Source organism: Lathyrus oleraceus, chromosome 3 (genome assembly GCF_024323335.1).
Source record: "Lathyrus oleraceus cultivar Zhongwan6 chromosome 3, CAAS_Psat_ZW6_1.0, whole genome shotgun sequence".
NCBI lineage: Eukaryota > Viridiplantae > Streptophyta > Magnoliopsida > Fabales > Fabaceae > Lathyrus > Lathyrus oleraceus.
In genome coordinates, this window is record NC_066581.1 from 409,918,491 (window position 1) to 409,944,585 (window position 26,095).

Sequence of the window (26,095 nt, forward strand, 5' to 3'; positions counted from 1 at the left end):
ATCTGACTCGAATTATCATCCAACTTTCTTCTCAGCTGGTCTGGCACATGTCTATATGTTATGGCTTCACACACCTTAAAATGGCTTAAACTAGGTTTGACATCGGACCAATATTCTTCTGGTGTGATACCTTCAAGCATCTTTTTTAGACATCTGTTCAATATGTATGTTGCATTCGACACAACCTCACCCCATAGCATATTTGGGATATACGTTACTTTTAACATACATCTCACCATAATCATAATGGTTATGTTCTTTCTTTCAGCAATACCATTTTATTGAGAAGTGTATAGTTGCACCACCTCATGCATAATTCCTTCTTTTGTACATAGTAATTTGAAATCTATTGACACATACCCTCTATCATACCCTAATTTTTAACCCTAAGATCCCACAGATTATTTGCATCCTTGCATACAAACAAGGTAACATCTTTGTCCTCTCCCTCTCATCTTTGGGTTTTCCTTTTACAGGGATCATCAAGCACTTCTTTAATGGTGTTTTACCATTGTGTTTATATCTTTATTGCTTATCTAACCACTAGTCAAAATATAAAAAATATGTCTTGTTTTCTTTAAGTTTATTATGCAAGGTAGGGTTTTTCATCAAGACCATCAAGCATGGTTCCTCGGATAGGGTTTTTTTTATTCCTCAAGTAAAAGTATGTTCAACCATTGATTCTCAAGGGACTTATATCTCAAAACTTGATCTCTAAGGTTATCAAGCATCTTTCAATCTCATTTTAATCAAGAGTATCTCAAAGTTTTGTTGCTTATTTCTAAAGAAAAATGAAAGGTCCATGTGTTTATTTCCATGCCTTCTTCAAAATGTTACCTCAAACTTTGAGCAATTTAATCAAAATACATTAAAGGATATTTTATTTTGATTTCATATGATCATCCATGTACCTTGAAATGCAAGAAAAGTCCAAGTACACAAGTTTATTCTAAGAGGTTTGACCAAAAAGTCAACATTTGAATTCAAAGATCGAAGGATCACAACTCCTTCAATCCTCCACATTTTTGAATGCTTCTTTTTTCATAAGGCTCTTCTCAATGTCATATACAACTTACCTTTACATGACAAGAGTCAATTATGATTGGAGGATCATCAAAAGATTGAAGACATTATAGGTCATTTGTGGACTTAGTGAAATTTGACCTATTTTCAAGTGACTTTTTCTAAACTTTCAAGGTTCATAAATTCTTCAATTTTCAACATTTTAGGCTGATTCTTTTTGCACAATATCATTTGCAATGCCCTCTACAAGTTTTCTTCAAGGACCAAAGTCAAATTATGCTTGGAAGGTCATGGAATTCTTTGATACATTATATGTCATTTTCAGCCATTTGGGACTTAGAATTTTCCAAGTTGCATTACCGGATTTTTGTGCCAAATTCAACATGTCATAACTTTGTACTCAAGAATCCAAATTCAACCTTTCTTGAAATATTATGATACTTGATATGATGTTAACAAATTTCAAGAAGAATGGGATCAAAAAGCCTCCTGGGCAAGATGCCCCATTCAGTTAAACAAGGCGACTTGGAACTAAAGAAATCATCATGATCATAATTTTGAACTTCACAAATCCTTAATTACAAGCCAAATTTCCATGCATTTTGGACCTAAAGATGATTAATCAAGTCCCCAGAAGTTAAATGACTCATAAAACAAATGATTTGGCTGAGTTTTGATGGTTTTGCAAGTCACACTTTTCTCACAACATGGGCAAATTTGGTTTGCATGAATTGAGCATCATTTGGCACGTATGATATCACCAATCCCTTCGCTATAAATAGAGTAATATATTTTCTTCATTCCCAAGCTTTAAAGAGCCAAAAAAACCTCTCTTTCATTGTCAAATTTTTCCAGAAAATTGAGCTACCGTGTTTTGGTTTCTAGCTTGTATAAATTCAATTTCTTAATTCTAGTAGCATCCTTGATCCCCTCTGAAGCTTTTGCAACGATTCCCAAGCTCTAAGGCCTTCTGAAGTTCCTTGACCAGATCAAGCTTCTTCAACCTCTGATCATCATTTGGACAAGGTAGTTCTGAGCATCATTTGAACTCAAACAAGTTACCACAATGTAGTCATTCACTCTCTGATGCTTTCCCCTAACTTATCTGGTGTTGATTGATGGTGTTCCTCATTTAAATTTACTTTTTGTGACTTGCTTGTTACTGAAACTTCTCTGAAATTCTCCATGCTCAGTTTGGATAAATGGATTTTGAACATGAGGTTGAATTCGTGACGAGGAGACGACCACATTGGTGGTAGTCTCATGTTCTTACTTTGCCAAACGATGAAGCTCTGCTGAGGGATCATCAGAGAAGAGGATCGGAGTTGCTTCAGGCCATCTGATTTGGTTATCCACATTGGCATTTTGAAATATTTTGATTAGTCCATTTTGAATGTGATTCCGTGTTTTATTCTGGCTATTCCCACCATGCGTCCTAGCCTGATAGTTGTTGGATCTACCACGTCAATTAATGAGGCCAGATCTAATGCCTCTATTTTTTTCTATTTTTTATTTCTTTTTATTTTTTATTTTAAAATGCATTTTCTTTAAAGATTCATAGAAAATTCATTTCTGATCCAAAAAAATCCAAAAATAATTTCTAAAATTTTCTTTTATGTTTTATCATCTGATTTTTATTTTTTCATTTTTTATTTTCTTGATTTTCTATTTTTCTTGGATTTCCTCTTTTTTCCTTTATTTTAATTGGTTTAAAAATACTTTTATGTATTTACAAATTCTGAAAATTTTATTTTATGTTTCTTATTTTATCTCCGACCTTCTATAATTTTCTTGGCCATTTATTTGGTATTTTGAAGGGCTTTATGGATTTTATCTATTATTTCCATTTTAAAATTCATTTTAAAAATATTTTTGATGCATTTTATTTTATTTTATTGCACTTTATGCTTGTTTGGCCTTTGTTGACTTCTGTTGGCCTTGGATCTTGGCTATTTTGATCATAGGTCTCATCAAACTCAATGGATCTTGGGTGTTGATGGGCTGAAAACCCTAATCAACCAAGATAGATGATTGATTTTGATGATGACTTGATCAATCCGTTTATCCAATTTGGGTTTGGTTTCTCTTGTCTTATTCTTCATCATCATCTATTTTTCTTCCTTTTTTTTCTCTTGATCAATTGGATGGTTTATGTCCATCTTGTTCATGATGTATGGATTGATACTTGATGAACTTTCATCATTTCAAATTTACCTCATAATTGATCATGAATCATTTAAGATACTTTAGATTGATGCATAAGTTTGTCCTAAGTATCATGAAGTATTGATTGATGTAATGGACCACTCTCTTAGCCTTTGTGCTTGATCCATCCTCTTTTTCTTTTGTGGCATAGCTTTAGGAGAATGATTTACATATCATTTCTCTAGCATGTATTAACACAAATATTATTATTGACTGACCTCAGATAGTTGTGACATCTATATAGGTTCAATCATGATTCCTTAACATAGCGCTAAATTTGTCCTGAATCGAAAAGTAAGTCATTTTCATAAGTGAGATTATAAGTCTCCTACTCTCCATGGTATTTGTAAGACCCCAATTTTGACACTAAGATCCCTCATGCAATCTCATCATATGCATTAGCATTGGGATCACACCTTGGAATCCTCCTTACCCATCTTTCATTGGGATTGTTTTGGGAGTGATCACCAAGCACCATGTGATTGTATCATACTTGTATATTATCATTTTACTAACCAAAATACCAAAAATATATCTTTGTATGTGCCTAACTTTTTGTAGGTAGGGCATGATCCTCATTGATCTATCAAGTTCACATCTAGGGTTTAAGACCCTCATGGCTAAGAGCACAATCAAAGATTGATCAACAATGTCTCAAAGCATCATATATGAGTCCTATTGATCTCTACATGTTATATTGATCCAGTATTCTTCAAGAGTTTGGAGGTGATTTGCCTTGGAAACCTTTGTTTGACTGGGTATCTTGAGTAACTCCTCCAATAAGATATCTCACCAATTGTTCAAATTTCTAAAGGTACACTTCAAAAATTCATCATCTTATGCCTATATGATCTACCATGAACCTAAAAAGTTAAGAGAATTGAAGCTTAGCAAGTTGGTTGGTGGTGGTTGGCCAGATGAATTCATCTCATCAAAACTGGGTCTCCCTAGACCCTATCTCCTACAATTCTCACCATATGAAAATGCTTCCAAGACAAACTTTACGTTAAATTACATTCCAAACAACTTTCATGTTGAGACCTAGAGCTATTTTTGCTTGGAAAATCATTTTCTATGTTGAAACATTATAGGTCATTTTGTCTAAACCCTAATTTGAAAGTCAACTTCCCAAGGTCATAACTTGCTCAATTTTTATGAGATTAAAGATTTAAAAGTCGCAAAATCAAATTCAAGATCTCTAATTCAACTTTTATGAGCATGTGATATGAGGATACATTATAGGTCATTTTTGACCTATACCATTGAACAAGTGATTTCTCCAAACTTCAAAAATGCATAACTCTATCATTCTAAATCCAAATCACATGATATTTGTGACCATTTTGAAAGTATTTGAAAGAGATACAACTTTTATCAAGACACTTTTCTTATTTGAAGCTCACATAAAAAGTTAAGCAAGGTGGAATATTGAGATATGTGGTTTGACACTTAGAAAAAATTCAACATGTTGAAATTTCCAAACTTCCACCTCAAAATTCACCATGATCCATGCTCCAAATGAAAAAGTGTTCAACATCAAACTTGTTCCCCTTAATCTAAGTTTTCCAAAGAACCCAAGTTCATGCATTTTGGATGAGATTTGCTAGGGCTGCGCATGGCTTTAACAGAGCTGCATGATTGGAAGAAATCAAATGCCAAAAATCACATTTCACATTGCCTTGACATCCAAACGTCATTTGAACTTCCGAATGATTGTACATGGATCAAATTGGATTGCTTCATGGGCCTGTACACGCCCATGCAAGCTTGTGCATGATATGTCCAAATTTATCAATTTTTCAAGTGTGCAAATATCAGTCCCAATTGCTATAAATACGGGACCTTGGAGCTCAATTCAAACACATCTTGCGCACAAGCTTTGCCCCCCAATTGAAACCCTCACATTTCAAAGGAATACTTGATAATTTTTAACTTGAAAATTGAGTTTGAATCTCACTGTTTGGAGATTCAAGAACTCCAGGATCCAAAGCTTTCTACCATTGCCAAACCTCTCCTACAAGCTTCTCAAGTGTGATCAGATCAAGTTTGAAGCAAGCAACATCATGTTCTGCACAACATTGAAGGTAAATTTTAGAAAACTTCTTCTCTTCGATTCTCACTCAATTCTCATCAATTCTCTTGGGTCTTTGGTTGTCTGAAGTCCTACCAATATAGGTAAGAAGATTGAGTTGCTTTGAGGTCAAATCGAAGCAACTCAGTTGTCACACCTCAAAATTCAACTCCTCATATCTTTTTATATATTTGGAGTTAGTTGAAATTGAGGTCATATTCGTGCTCTACGCCATTTTTTCTTTCAGATCATGTCCTTCTTTTTCAATTTCTTGATGGTGATGAGTGAACCAGTCGGGTGGACCTCGCCTGAGAAGGTGACCGGAGGTCCAGCGCCGGTGGTGTGCTGGACAGGTTCTGAGCCATTGATCTCTTGTAAAATGTTTTAATCTCATGTGTTGCTTCTGAATACCAAGCCTACGCCGCGTTGACTACACCGCATCATGGAAAACGTGTTTGTGTCCACTTGATTTGCCACCTCAATTAATGAGGGAGATAAAGTGGCTCACGTTTTTTTAATTCATTTGATTTTCATTAATTCATATTAATTTTAATATTGATCCAAAAAATATGAGAGTTTCACCAAAAAAATTTAAATAAATTCCTCTTTCATATTCTAAATTAAAATTATTTTTTGGATCATTATTAATATTTTTCATGATTTAATTGATTTTGTGTTTATTTTTAATTGTTTAAAAATACTTTTAAGTCTTTAAAAATTCTGAAATTTTTTCTCTAAGGTCCTTTGACCTTGTTTGACCTATGATAAATCTCATGGTCATTTCTTTGGTGTTTTGATAAGGTTTTAGGAATTTGACAAACTATATTTAATTTAAATGCATTATTTTAGTATTTTTAAATTGAATAAATGTCAAATAATTGTGTTGACCTCTTGTGATGGTTTGTATAAGTTTGACTTGTGTTGTTGGGCCTTGGTCAAGGTTGATTTGACTTTGCTAGGTTAATATCATTGGATTTAGGGGATTGATGGAATGTACATTCCATCTCCCAAAATGAATGAATGATATTAATTTGGTAAAAGTCCTCATTTGACCAATTTGAGTTTTGATTCATTCCCCTCCCTCTTCATCCAACTCCCCTTATTTATGCATCCATTTCATTTGGCATATGATATCTCAAAGTCCTAAAGCTAGTTGATTGAAAAATCAACATGAGTATGGATGAGATTAGGCCACCTCTTTTGCATATTCTTTTTGTGTGTGGTATGTTTCATGAGCATAGTCCATTATACTATGTCTCTAACATGCATTAACACCAAAATTCTATTTTCCGACCTCAAATAGTTGTGACTTCTACATAAGTCCAATTACGATTGCTTAACATAGCGCTAAATTTTTGACACAAAAAGGCATAACATTCTAGTTAGTGAGATTATAAGTCTCTCCTCTTTCATGGTATTGTGTATATTTTGTTTGTTTGAATAGTCTTTGACCATTAATGTACATAATAATAACAAAAACCCTAAAAGACTATTACGTGGACTGTTGACTTGATCTTGGACAATTGGACTTAGAATCTAGGAAACCTCCCTATGCATTAAGGACTTGGTCAATGTCAGCTTTTGCGAAACCAAGTGCTTGCAGTTTGAAACTTCATCTGATACATCTTTGAAGATCCCTTTGAATTCATCTTCAATATTATCACTATGAAGCTTTTATTTGAACCTATGACTTGTGGAATTCATCTTCTACATAGGCAATATGAAGAAGATTATGGGGTGGCTAAAGCTTGGATGGGCTATCTTTATTTGATGCATTGCTCTTCAAGTTAATATTGTATGCATTATTTGTTGCTTGATTCTAATATCCAAGGGAATTTGGGGTTTCTATATGGAATTCTTGCCTATTGAATTGCTACCCATCGGTCAGATCTTTTCAACTTTTAACTTTTAATTTTGTACATAGGATTAGTCTCTTCATCTCATCCCCATTTCTTTAATTTCAAAATCTCTTCCTCCTTTTAAACAAACTTCTTTGTTTGAACTTGTTATTTTCTAAACATAGACCTTTTGCAAATTAGAAACTTTGCCCTTATGCCATTGCATCTTTAAACTTCTTTTCTTAAATCAAACATGTAAATAAACTTAACTATACTTGACTTAAAAATTTTCAAAAGCCAAAAAGAACTAACTCATTCAAACCATTTTCTAGGCCCTTGTGCCTTTCAAACTTAATTTTTGATTAAAAGCAATGCATCCATTTTGAAATTTGTATCATGAACTACGAGGTTTTGATCCCTCATTTTTATGTTGGTACGTAGGCACAAGTCTCAAGGTCTTGTCAAACACAAAAAATATAATTAATGAATTCTTTTATCATCCCCCCATTCTATTTGTTTGTAAACATCACTTTGTACAAAATACATATGCACACAAAAAAGGGCTCCCTAGGAGTACCTAGGACACTTTGGGTGCTAACACCTTCCCTCTGTGTAACCAACCCCCTTACCTGTAATCCCTGATATTTTATTAGTTCTGATTTGAAAATTTCTTACTTTTGGGTTTTGTTCGTACTTTTTTCCCTTTTCCCTAGGAAACAATAAAAGCGCGGTGGCGACTCTTGTTATTTGATGTCTTGCTTATCCATAGCTTGATGATCATGAATTTACCGCTACAGAAATTAAGTGGCGACTCTGTTGGGGACTAGTCTCCAGTGGGTTTAGCCTACTTTTTTGTGTGTATATAATTGTATATATGTGATGTTTGTATATTTGTTTGTGTGATATAATCTACTTGTTATGCCGGGTGATCTCTGAGTGGTGATATAAGTTCTAACACGAACTTGAGTGCAATTAAGACAAGACAATGGTATAGTCAAGTTCGACTTGTATGGAGTTGTCCTTAGCAAGTTGGCTTGAGATCCATCTACTCAGTGGAGACTCTTTTGGATTTGGAAATATCACATAAGTATTTGTGGTTAGGAATTACTATCTCTAATCTGGGTCCGAGAAGCTGAGGACCGTAGAACATTAACCCCCTCTTGGCCTATTTAGGATGTAGTGCGGAGACTGTTCAGGTGTAGACTTGATAACAGTTGTTACGCGATACTACACTCAGACGAGTTTCTCTTAAGAATATTATGGGTCAATGAATCAGTCATCTTAACCTGTAATATCCGATAGATGGAATTAAGACTCTGGGAACTTTTTAGAACATGATCTACAGGTTTTATCCTTAGTTCACTCCTTTGGGATGGTTCTTACCCAAACTCCATGCTCGTGACTCACAACAAACCCTTGATTCTTGGTTGATTCAATCAAGTATTGTCAATATCAATGGAACTTGGGTGTTGATAAGGTGTAAACCATAATCCACCAAAATGGATGATTTATCTTGATAATGACTTGATTCATCCCTTGACCTTTGTTTGCTTGCCTTGTGTGTGATCCCTTATTTGTGATTGTTGCATTCATGCATTCATACGCATCATAACATTCATCACACGAAAATTTCAAGGAACTGAGGTATTATTTGCAAATATTTTCAGACCATGGATTATGGACGAAGGAACACTAAGAAGTACAATTTCAGATGTCCGGACTTGAAATAGTTAAGGAAGCTAGCATCTTTTGTATTAGATCCCTTGGACTTAAAACAACGTCATGGGAAGTTATTGTCTATCTAATTTGCTAATATGGTTGAAGGACTTTTGAGTGTATTGGTACAGTTCTATGATCCTCTCTACCGTTGCTTCACTTTTCTGGATTATCAGCTTGTGCCTACGTTGGAGGAGTATGCCCATCTCTTGGGGATACCCGTTTCTAGTAGAGTTCCATTTAGTGGGTTGGAAGAGATTCCCAGGTCTCATCTTATTGCTGAAGCTTTTCACTTGAAGAAGTCTGAGATAGAGGCTCATTGGGTGAAGAAAGGAGGTTTGTTTGGGTTGCCATCTGATTTCCTCATCAAGGAAGCTACTGCTTTTGCTCAATCCATAGTGTGGATGCTTTTGAAGCTATCTTTGTGATGCTCATTTATGGAATAGCTTTGTTCCCTAACATTGAGGTTTTTGTTAATGTTAACGCCATTAGACTTTTCTTGATTGGGAATCCTGTGCCTACTGTGTTGGGTGATATGTATTTCTCTTTGCATCTAAGGAATTTAAGGGTGGTGGAACTATTGTCTGTTGCATTCCTCTTCTGTACAAGTGGTTTATTTCTCACTTGCCTCAGACACCTGCTTTTGTGGAGAACAAACAATGTCTACGGTGGTCTCAGAGACTTATGTCTCTCACTAATGATGATATAGTTTGGTATGATCCTTCTTTGAGCAGTTTGGAGATTATTGATTATTGTGGTGAATTCTCTAATGTGCCTCTCATTGGTACACAATGAGGAATTAACTACAACCATGTTTTGACTCGTCCTCAACTTAGGTTCCCCTTGAGAGACAAACCTAATAACATGTTGTTAGAAGGTCTTTTCTATCAAGAGGGTAAAGATCCCCAACATTTAAAGTAGAAGATTGTGCATACTTGGCATAATGTGCATAGGAAAGGAAGATCTGAGCTTGGTTTGCGCAATTGTGTAGCTTTGGAAGCTTACACTCTTTGGGTGAAGAAAAGAGCTTTGGAGTTGAAGATGTCTTATCCCTGTGAGAGACCTATATCTATGGTTGTGGCTGAGCCATTAACTCTCCCCAACCAAGATGTAGAGGAGTTGGAAGACGCACTCGCCAAGATGAAGCAAGAGAAAGATATGTGGGAAGAGTGTTTCCATGCTTTGAGTAAGAAGCATGAGGAGTTGCATTTGGAGTCTAAGGACAAGGATGCACTTATTGAGCTACTTGAAGACCGAGTGACGAAGAGACAGAGAGAGCCAGAGGTTTCATTTTCTAGCATGCCTCAGCCTTCCGTTGCTTGGAAGAAGATTGTTGATCAGCTTGTCCTCGAGAAGACTCAGATGAAGGCTTCTTTCGAGACTGAGATTCGACGCATTCGAAGGAAGTACGCACCTACAGCCAGATCTTCTGACGTTGTTGTTAAGGATCCTTAGGATGACTAATCTCCTTTTCTCTTGTATTTTTCATTTGGTTTCTGAAGTTGTACTCAGTGTAATCCTTCCAATTATATAAATGAAAAGAGATTTTTATGGTCATATCAAATTGTTGAAATTGTGGTTAAGTATATATATATTTGTAAATGATATAGTAAGTTCCTTGAAAATAAAAAAACAAGCATTGCATTTCATGAATCATTTGCATAAGCAGGTTTCTCTTTCTCCAGATGTCTCATTGGTGTTTCTTATGTGCTTCAGCCAAGCTGACTCATCGATACAACACTCGCGCCAATCATCTGAGAATCATGGAACATCTTGAGCAAGAGAACATAGAGTTATAGGACGAGATCGCTCGACTGACTGCCATGATGGAGTCAGTGTTGGCTGCTCAAAGTCAATCCTCTCCAACGCCCGCAACTCCTCCTCCTCAGAGGACTGTCATTTCAGAGGTGGCTATCTTTACCGTGCATGCTGCTACCGCTCATTTTGCGCCTACCATGCCTGCCGGATTCCTATGGGGAATGTCGTCTAACTTCATGCCTGAAGGCTTTGCGCCTACTTTTGCTTCGATGCTGACATCTAGCCCAGTCATGTTTGTGCCACCTCCCGTCGTGCACACCTTATCTCGTGTGAAGGACACCATTTATCGTTTCAATCTGTCTGAGGGTCTAGATGTTTATGAGAAAATGGATGAGATGAAGGATCAGTTTCTTGAGCTGTGCAAGGAATTGAAGACGTTGAGAGGTAAGGACTTTTTTGGGAAAAATGTTGTTGAGTTATGTATGGTGCAGAATGTGAAGATTCCGATGAAATTCAAAGTGCCTGACTTTGAAAAATACAAAGGAAACACATGTCCGCTCAGTCATCTAGTGATGTATGCCCGTAAGATGTCTACCCAAAATGACAACGATCAACTGTTGATTCACTATTTCCAAGACAGTTTAACTGGTGTTGTGCTCCATTGGTATATGGGTTTGGACAGTGCAAGCATTCGCAATTTCAACGACTTGGGAGAAGCTTTTGTCAAACAGTATAAGTACAACATGAATATGGCGCCTAATAAAGACCAACTGAGGTCTATGTCTCAGAAGGATAAATAGACATTCAAAGAGTACGCGCAGAGGTGGACAAAATTGGCTGCTCAGATCACTCCTTCTTTAGAGGAGAAGGAAATGAGAAAATTATTTTTGAAGACCCTGAGTTCATTTTATTATGAACGCATGATTGCTAGTGCCCCCAATGACTTTACTGAAATGGTAAACATGGGGATGAGGCTTGAGGAAGGTGTACGTGAAGGACGTTTGTCAAAGGAGGAGGTATCATCAAGTAAGAGATATGGCAGCAGTTTCAGGAAGAAGAAATATAGTGAAGTTAATTCAATTTCCAGAGGGAGGCAGAGGAGGCCTCAAATCAGAAGGAATAAACTACCCCGTCAAGACCATCATCAAGTATCTTCAGTCATTTCTGTATTTTCGAATAATCAAACAACACCAATTTAGCAACAACCACAACAACGAACGAACACCTATAACAACAACAATACCAATAATCACCATCAACAAAACTTTGAGAGGAAGAAGGTCTCTTTTGACCCGATTCCTATGACTTATGTAGAGCTGTATCCGTCTTTGGTTCTCAAGAACCTACTCCAACCGAGAAACCCTCTACAAATCCCAGAACCACTTCCATGGTGGTACAAACCTGAACTCCGTTGTGCTTTTCACCAAGGATCACCCGGACATGATATTGAAAACTGCAATCCGCTCAAGTATAAGGTTCAGAAGATGATAAAGAGTATAATGGTGTCCTTCATGGACCGTGCACCAAACGTGAAAGCAAACCCACTACCCGCTCATGGGAATCCCTTAGTCAATATGGTGGACGGTTGTCCTAGAGAGTTTAAAGTGTTTGATGTCCGTTTCATCCAGAGGTCCTTGGTACAGATGGATAAGGACATTTGTATGGTGAGTGATTGTGAGCATGACCATGATGGTTGTGCTATTTGCAGTGATAATCCCCGAGGATGTATGGTTGTGAAAAGGGACGTCCAGCGGCTGATGGATGAAGGCATGATCCAAATCGTTCAATTCCGTCATGTAGATGACGATGTCAATGTCATAATGCCCATTTTTAAGCAACCAGAGAGATTGATAATTCAATATGACAGCAGTAACAGTAACAGTGCCAGAAACAGATCAGTATCATCGTTGGTTATACGGTTAGTGGGTCCAGTCTCGTATTCATCTGATAAAGTTCTTCTGTATCAGTATAATGCAACAATGATGAAGGAAGGTCAAGAGGTCCTGTTGCCTATGATCAGCTCTGTAGTGAGCATTGTTGATGTTACCAAGGTGACCTGCAGTGGTCGTGTGTTTGGGCCGGTGTTCCCGAAAGACAAAAAAGATTCAGCTGTCAGTAAGGAAGTGGAAGTGCCTGTTGTAGATCCGGTTAGTGCTTCAAAGGGTAAGTCTGGTGAATCCAGCAATTTGAAGGCTAATGATGATAATGAGGTACTTCGTCTGATCAAGAAGAGCGAGTTTAATGTGGTGGAAAAGTTGCTCCAAACCCCCTCAAAGACTTCAGTATTGTCTCTGCTTATGAATTCAGAAGCACACAGAGAAGCACTGCAAAGAGTTCTTGAGCAAACATTTGTGAAACATGATGTTACGATGGATCAGTTTGATCATATTGTAGCTAACATCACTTCCTGCAACAATCTCAGTTTCTGTGATGAAGAACTCCCTGAGAAGGGTAGGAATCATAACTTGGCTTTGCATATCTCTATGAATTGCAAAGATGATGATTTGTCTAATGTGCTTGTTAACATTGGGTCATCACTGAATGTGTTGCCGAAGTCAACTCTGTCAAAATTTTCATATCAAGGAGCGCCCATGAGGTATAGTGGTGTAATCGTCAAAGCTTTTGACGGTTCACGCAAAACAATTATTGGTGAAGTGGACCTTCTAGTGAAAATAGGTCCGAGTGGTTTTCAGATTACTTTTCAAGTAATGGATATCCACCCGGCCTACAGTTGTCTGTTGGGAAGGCCATGGATCCACGAGGCAGGAGCTGTTACTTCTACATTGCATCAGAAGCTCAAATTTGTGAAGAATGGGAAGCTTGTTATCATTGGAGGAGAGAAGGCGTTGTTGGTTAGCCACTTGTCATCTTTCTCTTATGTTGAAGTTGAGGATGAGGTTGGAACTCCGTTCCAAGCCATATCTATTGATGTTGAAAAGAGAGTTAGGGACCCCATGTCCTCATTGAAAGATGCAAGGAATATTGTTGAAGAAGGCAATGTTGATCAGTGGGGGCGCATGGTAGAGGTCTCTGACAACAAAGGTAGAACCGGTCTGGGCTTTCAGCGAGGTTCATCAACTGCAAGGTCCGAGGATATGCAACTTAGCTTCCGTAGCAGAGGGTTTATTCATGGCAATGAACAACACTTAGTTGTTGTGCTAGAGGATGACGAAGAGGAAGACTGCACCAATTTTGTGACGCATGGAAAGGCTTGCAACAATTGGACTGTTGTTGATATTCCTGTTATTTTGCATCGATCTAAGTAATTGCTTTTATATGTTTTGAAAAATCCTTCTCCTATGCCTAAGGGAGAAGTGAACATTGTTTGGGCATTTTGAAATTGATCATTAATAAAATTAATTATATTCATCCACATTTATGATGTTTTGTTTTTACTTTTTGCTTTATTCTGAAAATTGTAATCACAAAAAAACATAAATAAATAATATAATTGTCCATCTGCATAATACTTGGTCACAAATTCACTTCTCTAAAATCAAAATATCAAATCATTATGCAGGTTGGTTTCTAACCCCATTGAATATAATGATCCTTCTCCTTCTCCAAATTTTGAATTCCCTGTGTTTGAGGCCGAGGAGGAAATTGATGAAGAAGTGAGTGATGAACTGTCTCATCTTCTTGAGCATGACAAAAAGACCATTCAGCAATTCGAAGAGAAGATTGAGTTAGTCAACTTGGGTTCCGAGAATGATGTGAAGGAAGTCAAGATTGGGTCTCGACTATGTTCAGATGCGAAGAAGGGGTTGATTGATCTTCTTCGAGAATATTCAAATGTGTTTGCATGGTCCTATCAAGACATGCCTGGTTTGGATTCTGAATTGTGGAGCATAGATTGCCGTTGAAACCAGAATGCCCGCCAGTCAAGCAAAAGTTGAGAAGAACGCATCCTGATATGGCAGTGAAGATCAAAGAGGAAGTGCAGAAACAGATTGATGTCGGTTTCCTTGTGACCGCTGAGTATCCGCAATGGGTGGCCAATATTGTGCATGTGCCGAAGAAAGATGGAAAAGTCTGCATGTGTGTCGATTATAGAGATTTGAATAAAGCCAGTCCGAAAGATGATTTCCCTCTGCCACACATTGATATGTTGGTAGACAATACTGCTAAATTAAAAGTCTTTTCGTTTATGGATGGATTTTCTAGATATAATCATATCAATATGGCACCCAAAGATATGGAGAAGATCACATTCATTACATCCTGGGGAACATTCTGTTATAGAGTGATGCCTTTCGGTTTAAAGAATGCTGGTGGAACTTACTAAAGAGCAATGACTAATCTTTTTCATGATATGATGCATAAAGAGATTGAAGTTTATGTCGATGACATGATTGCTAAATATACTGATAAAGAGGAACATGTTAAGCATTTTTTGAAGCTATTCCAGCGTTTGAGGAAGTATAAACTCCACTTGAATCCCAATAAGTGTACTTTTGGTGTTCGTTCTGGTAAGTTGTTGGGCTTTATTTTCAGCGAGAAGGGTATTGAGGTTGATCCTGCCAAGGTCGAAGCAATACAAGAGATGCATGCGCCCAAAACTGAGAAGCAAGTCAGAGGTTTTCTCGACCGCTTGAATTATATATCAAGATTCATTTCACACATGACTGCCACATGTGCGTCTATATTCAAGCTTCTTCAGAAAGATCAGTCTTGTGATTGGACCGAAAACTGTCAGAAATCTTTTGATAGTATCAAAGAATATCTGCTCGAGCTTCCGATTTTGTCTCCGCCTGTTGAAGGAAGACCATTGATCATGTATTTGACTGTGCTCGAAGATAGTATAAGTTGTGTTCTAGGTCAGCAAGATGAGACTGGAAAGAAAGAATTTGCAATTTACTACCTCAGTAAGAAGTTCACCGACTGTGAGACTCGGTATTCTATGCTTGAGAAAACTTGTTGTGTATTGGCTTAGGCTGCTAAGTGTCTGCGTCAGTATATGTTGAATCATACCACTTGGTTGATATCCAAAATGGATCCAATCAAGTATATATTTGAGAAGCCTTCTTTAACTGGGAGAATTTCCCGTTGGAAGATGTTGTTATTAGAGTATGATATCGAATACCGATCTCAGAAAGCGATCAAAGGTAGTATCTTGGTTGACCATTTGGCTCACGAACCAATTAAAGATTATCACTCAGTGCAGTATGATTTACTGATGAAGAGATCTTGTACTTGAAAATGAAATATTGTGATGAACCATTGCTTGAAGAAGGGCCAGAACCTGGTTCCCGTTGGGGTATGGTATTTGATGGAGCTGTTAATCAATATGGTAATGGCATTGGGGCAGTGATTATTACTCCTCAAGGCACGCATTTTCCATTTACAGCTAGATTGACTTTCAAGTGTACAAATAACATGGCAGAATACGAAGCTTGCATTATGGGTGTAAGACCCCAATTTTGACCCTAAGATCCCTCATGCAATTTCATCATATGCATTAGCATTGGGATCATACCTTGGAATCCTCCTTACCCCTCTCTCATTGGGTTTGTTTTGGGAGAGATCACCAAGCACTATGTGATTGTATCATACATGTATATTATCATTTTACTAAGCAAAAATACCAAAAATATGTCTTTTTCATTTGCCTAACTCTTTTGTAGGAAGGGCATGATCTCATTGATCTATCAAGTTCACACCTAGGGTTTAAGACCCTCATTGCTAAGAGCACAACCAAGGAAGGATACACAATGTCTCTAAGCATCATATATGAGTCCCCATGATCTCTACATGTTTATTGGTCAAGTATTCTTCAAGAGTTTGGAAGTGATTTGCCTTGGAAACCCTAGTTTATCTAGGTATCTTAAGTAACTTCTCCAACAAGCTATCTCACCAATTGATCAAATTTCTCAAAGGACACTTAAAAATTCATCATCTTATGCATATATGATCTACAATGAGCCAAGAAAGTCAAAAGAATTGAAGGTTAGCAAGTTGGTTAATGGTGGTTGGCCAGATGAATTCATCTAATCAAAACTGGGTCTCCCTGGACCCTATCTCCTACAATTTTCACCATATGAAAATGATTCCAAGATAAACGTTACTCTAAATGACATTCCAAACAACTTTCTTGTTGAGACCTAGAGCTAGTTTTGCTTGGAAAATCATTTTCTATGTTGGAACATTATAGGTCATTTTGTCTAAACCCTAATTTGAAAGTCAACTTCCCAAGGCTATAACTTGCTCAATTTTTATGAGATGAAATATTGCCAAGTTGCAAACTCAAATTCAAGATATCTACTTAAACTTTTATGTTTAGAGTGAGAGCTAAATCAACTTTGATGAGCATGTGATATGAGGATACATTATAAGTCATTTTTGACCTATACCATTGAACAAGTGATTTTTCCAAACTTCAAAAATGCATAACTCTACCATTATAAATCCAAATGACATGAAATTGGTGATCATTTTTAAGGTCTTTGAAATAGATACAACTTTGATGAAGACACGTTTCTCATTTTAAGCTCACATAGAAAGTTAAGCAAGATGGAATATTGAGATATATGGCTTGACACTTAGAAATTTTTTCAATATGTTGAAATTTCCAAACTTCCACGTCCAAATTCACCATGATCCAAGTTCCAAATGAAAAAGTGTTCAACATCAAACTTGTTTCCCTTGATCTAAGCTATCCAAAGAACCCAAGTTCATGCATTTTGGATGAAGTTTGCTAGGTCTGCGCATGACTTTAACAGAGCTGCATCATTAGAGAAAATCAAATGTCCAAAACTCCACATATCATTGCCTTGCCACTCAAGCCTCATTTGAACTTCAGAGCAGTTGGATATGGATCAAAATGGATTGCTTCATGGGCTTGTACACGCCCTTGCAAGCTTGTGCGTCACATTGCCAAATTTAGCAATTTTTCAAGTGTGCAATTATCAATCCCAAATGCTAAAAATATAAGGCCTCTAAGCTCAATTCAAACACACCTTGCGCGCCAGCTTTGCCCCCTAATTGAAACCCTCACATTTCAAAGAAAAACCTGAGAATCTTCAACTTGAAAATTGACTTTGAATCTCACTGTTTGGAGATTCAAGAACTCCAGGATCTAAAGCTTTGTACCATTGCTAAACCTCTCCTGCAAGCTTCTCAAGTGTGATCAGATCAAGGTTGAAGCAAGCAACATCAAGTTCTGCACAACATTTAAGGTAAATTCAGAAAACTTCATCTCTTCAATTCTCACTAAATTCTACTCAATTCTCTTGGATCTTTGGTTGTCTGAAGTCCTACCAATGTAGGTAAGAAGATTGAGTTGCTTAGAGGTCAAATCGAAGCAACTCAGTTGACACACCTCAAAATTCAACTCCTCACATCTTTTTATATATTTGGAGTTAGTTGAAATTGAGGTCAGATTCGTGCTCTACGCCATTTTTTCTTTCAGATCATGTCCTCCTTTTTCATTTTCTTGATGGTGATTAGTGAACCTGTCCGGTGGACCTCGCCTGAGAAGGTGACCGGAGGTCCAGCACCGGTGGTGTGCTGGACAGGTTCTGAGCCATTAATCTCATTTGAAATGTTTTAATCTCACGCGTTGATTTTAATTACCATCCCTGCAGCGCATTGACTTAGGTCTATTATGGAACGCGCGTTTGTGTCCACTTGATCTGCCACCTCAATTAATGAGGGAGATCATGTGGCTCACGTTTTTTTTTTAATTTCCGATTTTTATTTTAATTCATTTAATTTTCATTAATTCATATTAATTTTAATATTGATCCAAAAAATATGAGAGTTTCAGCAAAAAAAATTAAATAAACTCCTCTTTCATACTCTGAATTAAAATTATTTTTTGGATCATTATTAATATTTTTCATGATTTAATTGATTTTGTAATTATTTTTAATTGTTTAAAAATGCTTTTAAGTGTTTAAAACTTCTGAAATTTTTTCTCCAAGGTCCTTTGACCTTGTTTGACCTATGATAAATCTCATGGTCATTTCTTTGGTGTTTTGATGAGGTTTTAGGAATTTGGCAAACCATATATAATTTAAATGCCTTATTTTAGTATTTTAAATTTGAATAAATGCCAAATAATTGTGTTGACCTCTTGTGATGATTTGTGTAAGTTTGACTTATGTTGTTGGGCCTTGGTCATGGTTGATTTGACTTTGTTAAGTTAATATCATTGGATTTAGGGGATTGATAGAATGTACATTCCATCTCCCAAAATGAATGAATGATATTAATTTGGTAAAAGTCCTCCTTTGATCAATTTGAGTTTCGATCCATTCCCCTCCCTCTTCTTCTATTCCCCGTTCTTTATGCATCCATCTCATTTGGCTTATGATATCTCTAAGTCCAAAGGCTAGTTGATTGCAAAATCAACATAAGTATGGATGAGATTAGGCCACCTCTTTTGCATATTCTTTTTTGTGTGTGGTATGTTTCATGAGCATAGTCCATTATACTATGTCTCTAACATGCATTAACACCAAAATTCTATTGCTCGACCTCAAATAGTTGTGACTTCTACATAAGTCCAATTATAATTGCTTAACATAGCGCTAAATTTTTGACACAAAAGGCAGAGCATGCTAGTTAGTGAGATTGTAAGTCTCCCTTCTTTAATGGTATTGTATGGAAACTTGGCCTTTTTTCCTTCCTTTGGAAGATGTCTTGGCTCAAGGATCCATGCTTGTGATAAGTGGGTTGAGTGTTCTCCAAAGAATGACTTAAAAAAAAGCAAAAGCAAAACAATACTAACTTCTAACTCATTAACAACTAACATTTATTTCAAGTCATTTATTTTAATGCACTTTAACTTTGAAGCTCTATTCATTTTCCATTATTCATACCACTCTAATTGTTTATGTTTGTCCAATTTTTACTTTGTCCATTTGGACCATATTATGTGATATATCTTGTTTGTGTATATTTTGTTTTTTTTTTGTGGTCTTTGACCATTAATGTACATAATAAGAATAAAAACCCTAAAAAACTTTTGTGTGGACTGTTGACTTGATCTTTGTCAAATTGGACTTAGAATCTAGGCAACCTCCCTATGCTAAAGGACTTGGCCAATGCCAACATTTGTGTAACCAAGTGCTTGTAATTTGAAACTTCATCTGATACATCTTTAAAGATCCCTTTGAGTTCATCTGCAACATGATCATTGTGAAGCTGTTATTTTGAACCTGTGACTTGAGGAATTCATCTACTACATGGGCTAATTTGAAGAAGATCATGGAGTGGCTAAAGCTTGGATGTGGCTATATTTATTTGAGGCCTTGCTCTTCAAGATTGATATAATTTTGCATTGCGTATTACTTGATTAAAAATGTCCAAGGGAATTTGGGTTTCTATAAGACATTCTTGTCCATTGGATTGTTACCCATTGGTCAGATCTTTTCAACTCCTAACTTTTAATTTTGTGCATAGGATTAGTCTCTTCATCTCTTCCCCACTTCTTTAATTTCAAAATCTCTCCCTCCTTTTAAAAAATTCTTCTTTGGTTGAACTAGTTTTGTTCTAAACTTTGACCACTTTTGCAAACTAGAAACTTTGGCCTTATGCCATTGCTTTTTCAAACTTCTTTTCTTAATCAAACTTGTAAATAAACTTAACCATACTTGACTTAAACTTTCAAAATGCCAAAAAGAACTAACTCATTCAAACCATTTTCTAGGCCCTTGTGCCCTTCAAACTTAATTTTTGATTAAAAGCAATGCATCCACTTTGAAATTTGTATCACGAACTACGAGGTTTTGATCCCTCATTTTTATGTTGGTACGTAGGCACAAGTCCGAAGGTCTTTTAAAACACAAAAATATAATTAATGAATTCTCTTTTCATCCCCTCACTCTATTTGTTTGTAAACATCACTTTGTACAAAATACATATGCACATAAAAAAGGGCTCCCTAGGAGTACCTAGGATACTTTGGGTGCTAACACCTTCCCTCTGTGTAACCAACCGCCTTTCCTGTAATCTCTGACATTTTATTAGTTTTGATTTGAAAACTTCTTACTTCTTAGGTATTGTTCGTACTTTTTCCCTTTTCCCTTGGAAACAATAAAAGCGCGGTGGCTGATCACACTAAATCACACCGTGTTTTTGACTCGGATTTCACATGTTTATTTGGTAGTTATTACCATTTTGCTTGTGTTATGCTCTCTTTTATGTTGTTTTCAGATATTTAGATCTTTCGGGACCTTTTTAGAAGAAAGGAAGTAAAAAGACCAAAAATTAGGGTTTTCGGCAAATATTGTACACATGGCGTTATGCATGGCGGTCGCTATAGGAGAAGCCATGACACATCAGCCCTCAACCAGGAGGTAACCGCCACAATCCCATGAACTTTCCCATTCACACACATGGCGGGCGCCATGAAGGGATGGCGGACGCCACATTTGCATTTCACGTTCTCACTAAGGAGAAGTTGAAGGGCATCATGGTCTTTGCAAGCTGCTGAATTCCTCTATAAATAGGTCGTTCTAGTTCATTTCCAAATCATCCAACTTAGTTTATAACACTAAGACTATATTATCATCTGTAAACGCGGTAATCTGTCACATCGAGGGGTTATCGCACCTTAGTGAGATTGAGTTGGATCACTTTGATTTTGCTGTCATGTTTATTTTCAAAGTCAAAGGTTCATTTACTTCCTTGTACCAGATTTAAAGCCTCCGTTTGGAGCAGGTTCAAATTTAATCGCTTTTATTTATTTTACTTGTCATGCTTTACTTTATTTAATTTCTTGCTATGCTTTACTTTATTTAATTTCTTGCTATACTTTACTTTATTTAATTCCTGTCATTGTCTTTACTCTATTTAAATTTCTCGCCATTATCTTTATTGCTCATTTTAATTATTTTACACGCTTTACTTGTTATTTACGCCTTACATTCTAAAACAACTTTTCATCATGATCAATATCGTTGTGTTTGTTTGTATTACCATGTCTGGCTAAATCTTTCAAAGGTTAGAATGTAAGGATCACGGTTAAAGAGATGTTTCACATATTGAATATGTAGAAATGCTTTAAAGGCTGTTTTAATTTTTAATTCAAGTTTTCTGAAACAAACTAGGTTAGTTTTAACTACTCAAGGAGTGCGAAAGCACCCTGGCTTAGTTAACTAGAAATTTTTATCACTTTAAGGAAAAACGATTTTTGAAACTGTTTTCGGACACGTTGATAGATTTAAAATCAAGAAACTCCTTGGGTAAACTTTCCAAATCAAAATCACTTTTCCACTAAGTTTACGAGTCTTATTCTTAAAAATAAGTTTACTATTTTAGCGTTATGCGCACCTTTTATAAGTGACAATAAAAGGCCTTAATTTAAGGGTAAACTCAGTTCTGAATACGTGAAAGTGACAATTCCTATTAAATGGATTCTTTTCAAGAGTAGAAAATATTGCCCCATGAGTAGTTCTATTTAGACAACTGAAACATCGTTTAATTGACGTGAAATACATTCAAACCTGTCTTTATCTGCATTGTATTTATTATTTCCTTTATTTACTGTTATTTTGCGACATCAATATCTCTTTTGTACCGCCTTAGATAAATATCGTAACAATAGTAATCGATAGATTGACGATTTGGTCTCTGTGGGATCGATACTCTTTTATATTACTCTAACGCGATTCGTGCACTTGCGAATAGAGCAATCAAGTTTTTGGCGCCATTACCGGGGACCAACTTCGTCAAATTTCATACCCTGTTGTTACACCGTCTAGACTAAGGCATTATTAGCCGGTAAATGCGAAGAACCTGTAGTACCGGAAATTTAGTAGATCCTTTAGCGGAACCCAAACATTACACTCGTACACGCCTCTTACTCATCGGAATTAAGAAAGTTATGGCCGAGAATCGCGTCCGGAGACCTCTTAAGGAATTTGCCCAACCCTCTGACAAGGAACCTAGTTCTAGTATAGTAAACCCCCTCATTCCTGCCAATAATTTTGAACTAAAACATCTTTACTACAATTAGTGCAACAGAACCAATTTGTGGGTCTCGCTACTGAGAACCCAAATCAACATTTAAAAGTCTTTATCCAACTGGCCGACACCTTTAAATCCAACGGTGCTTCACCCGATGCGATTCGTTTAAGATTATTTCCTTTCTCCCTCAGGGATAGAGCACGTTCATGGTTAGATTCACTTCCAGCTAATTCAATAACTACCTGGGAAGACCTTAAGAGAGTATTCCTTGCTAGATATTTTCCCCCCAGTAAGACTGCTGTTCTTCGAAACCAGATAACTAGATTTACTCAAAACCAAGGAGAATCACTTTTTGAAGCTTGGGAGAGATATAAAGAGTTGTTAAGAGTTTGACCACACCATGGCCTAGAACAATGGTTGATCGTTCATACCTTCTACAATGGACTCCATTATAACACAAAGATGAGCATCAACGCTGCAGCTGGTGGCACGCTGATGAACAAACCTTACCCTGAAGCTTGTGACCTAATTGATGATATGGCCCAAAACCATTACCAATGGGGAACTGAACGAGCATCAATAGAGAAAAAGGAGACCTAAGGTGGAATACACGAGATAAGCTCTATGGACATGATGCAGGAAAAAATGGACACTTTAGCCCTTAAGGTCGAACATATTTCTACAAACACTAACACCACATCGGTAGTCCATACAGAGTGTGAACTTTGTGGATCTAAAGGACACGAATCGGCGGAATGTAACCTTTTGAACGACCTGAACACCGACCAAGTGAATTACACCCAAGGTAACCCATTTTCTAATACTTACAACCCTGGATGGAAAAATCACCCGAAGTTTTCCTATAAAAACCAGAACCCTATCCAAAATTATGCAACTCAAAGACCACAAGGTTATCAAGCCCAAAAACCAAATCAACCTATGCAAGTTGTGCCCTAGAAGCCTAACCTTGAGAAGATCATGGAGAGCTTTATATCAGGCCAGACTCAGCAAAATAAAGTATTCCTAAAAACCAGAACATTCACGTAAAGGGACTGATAACGCAATTAAGGACTAAGGTTGATCAGATAATCACTCACAACAAGATGCTTGAAACCCATATCTCACAGGTAGCACAAAACCAAGCCCCACAAACTACACCTGGAGGACAATTCCCTGGACAACCTCAACTCAACCCTCGAGGGCAAGCTAACGCTATCTCATTGCAAAGTGGGACCGCTTACGAAGGGCCTCATAACCCAGCAATGAGTGAGTCCAAAGCTTCTAAAGAAAATATACCTACAAACCAAGGAGAAGAACCAGTGGAACCCGAAAAACAAACCGACCAAGAAAGAGAAGCCGAGGGTAAAACTTACAAACCACCACCCCCGTACAAACCACCAATCTCATATCCGCAAAGACTTAAACAGACCAAAATCAATAACCAATACCAAAAGTTTATAAAAGTAATAGAGAAGCTTCATGTAGAGATTCCTTTCACCGAAGCCATCACCCAAATTCCATCTTACGCCAAATTTCTCAAAGACATCTTAACCAACAAGCATAGGCTTGACGATCCCTAACCCTTGGAATGCAACTTTATTTCCAAGAATAAACTTGCTAAGAAGGAGAAAGACACTGGTAGTTTTTCTATACCTTGCATTCTAGGGAGTCATGTGATCGACAAAGCTTTCCTAGACTTAGGCGCTAGTGTGAGTTTAATGCCCTTAGTTGTGTGTAAATGGTTAAACTTAGGAGAACTACAACCAACTAAGATGTCCATCCAATTAGCCAATAGATCTGTTAAGTACCCTGTAGGCATTTTAGAAGACATCCCAGTTAGGATCGGTCAACTTTATATCCCAACAGACTTTGTGGTCATGGATATCAAGGAAGATGATGATATCCCTATCCTTTTAGGTAGACCATTTTTATCAACATCCGGAGCTATAATATATGTTAAAAGAGGAAAATTAACTTTTGAAGTAGGGGATGAAAAGATAGAGTTTATTCTTTCAAAGTTCCTGATGGCACCAATCATAGGAGATGCATGTTACGCGGTCGATATCATAGATGAATGCATAAGGGAATTTGATCAAGAAGAACCTGTGATCGAACCATTTTCAAACCCGAATGAAAAAGATGACGAGCTAAAGGAAACAGAACCTCACACTAACGAATGTTTGGCCCTTACTCCTGACCTTTCACCAAACTATCAAAAACCAGCTCAAGAACTTAAGGAATTTCCCAAGAACCTGAGATACGAGTTTTTGGATAAAGAAATGAACCGCCCAGTAATAGTTAGTGCCACCTTATAACCACTCCCTCACCGAACCATTAACTTAAAAAATTTTAAGGATATGAAATTATGCAAGGTGCGGCGAGCAGGTGGTTATAACCTCATGATCCATGGTGTAGCTATATCTACTGTTGTTTTACCTTGCTCTCAGTGTACAGACGTGCGGCATGCAAGGAATTGGACGTATGATCTCGATGCTCCACCTTTTACCGGTCCTTTGCCACCTAATGTTCCTATGGACGATGGGCAAGGGACCGATGATGAGTATGACCGGTGCGACCAGTCACCTGCTCATGATATTCATACTGCATCACCTGCACACACTGCATCTTCTTCTTCTGACCATTTTGCAGGTACCGCTCGCGGTTTTTACATCACTAAGGAGATGTGGCGCGAGCACCTGGATCGAGAGGAAAGGCGTGACACCCTTCTGAATACCATAAACCAATAATTGACAGATAATATGAGTTTTATGGTAGCCTCCCAGCAGCGTAGTGAGCAAGCACATCGGACTATCACTGAGTCCTTACTTGCGATCACTAATGAGTAGCATCGCCAGCGACAGGCTACTAAGTGTCACTTCGCACTTATCGAGGCCAACCAAGGGTCTCTCTTAGGTCGCTCTAGGAAGCTGCAGGGAGGACTTAGTACTCGTACCAGGCCACATCGACCCAGGCATCCTAACTAGGGCGGTGACGGTGACGGTACCGGTGATCACCCATAGTTCTCTCTCTCTCTTCCAGGTTACTCCTACCCTATCTCATATCGAAATATTGAGGACAATGTTCGGTTTAAGTGTGGGAGGAGATTTTTATCGCTTTTTATCGCTTTCCTTTATTTTTAGTATGTTTTATGCATTTTAGATGTTTGCCTTTTCTTTTCAATAAAATAGCATGTGTTTGACGAGTCATCTGTGTAGTGTATTTGTATTTCTCCCATTTCTTTAACCTTACCAAAAAAAAATTATGAGCAAAGACAACAGTGCGTCTTGAATATTCAGGCTATAAGACAGGTTTATGACGGGATGTAAAAGACTTGGGAAAACTTTTTCTAAAAATCGATATTGTCTTAACATCGTAGGCTTCATGATTATAAGAGTCGATCTCGATACCCCATATGTTGTGGCCCTAATTTTTGTTCCAAATAAGTCCTTAAGTAGTTTATCCTTGCAAGTCAGCTCCGGCTTAAGCATGCTCTATGTAAGGGACCGATGAAAATTAGTGAATGATCACAAAAATTCCTGCTTGTTCTCTAGTTGTATGAAAATCCGGGCTA

The 26,095-nt window shown here is 37.2% G+C and overlaps 1 non-coding gene across 1 annotated transcript; it reads right to left on the bottom strand.

The window, feature by feature from the left end:
* Positions 1–22,824: 22,824 nt before the first annotated feature.
* LOC127133017 (small nucleolar RNA R71) lies at positions 22,825–22,931 on the bottom strand. The gene has a single exon (XR_007807017.1). It is a non-coding gene; the product is annotated as a small nucleolar RNA R71 (small nucleolar RNA).
* Positions 22,932–26,095: the final 3,164 nt, after the last annotated feature.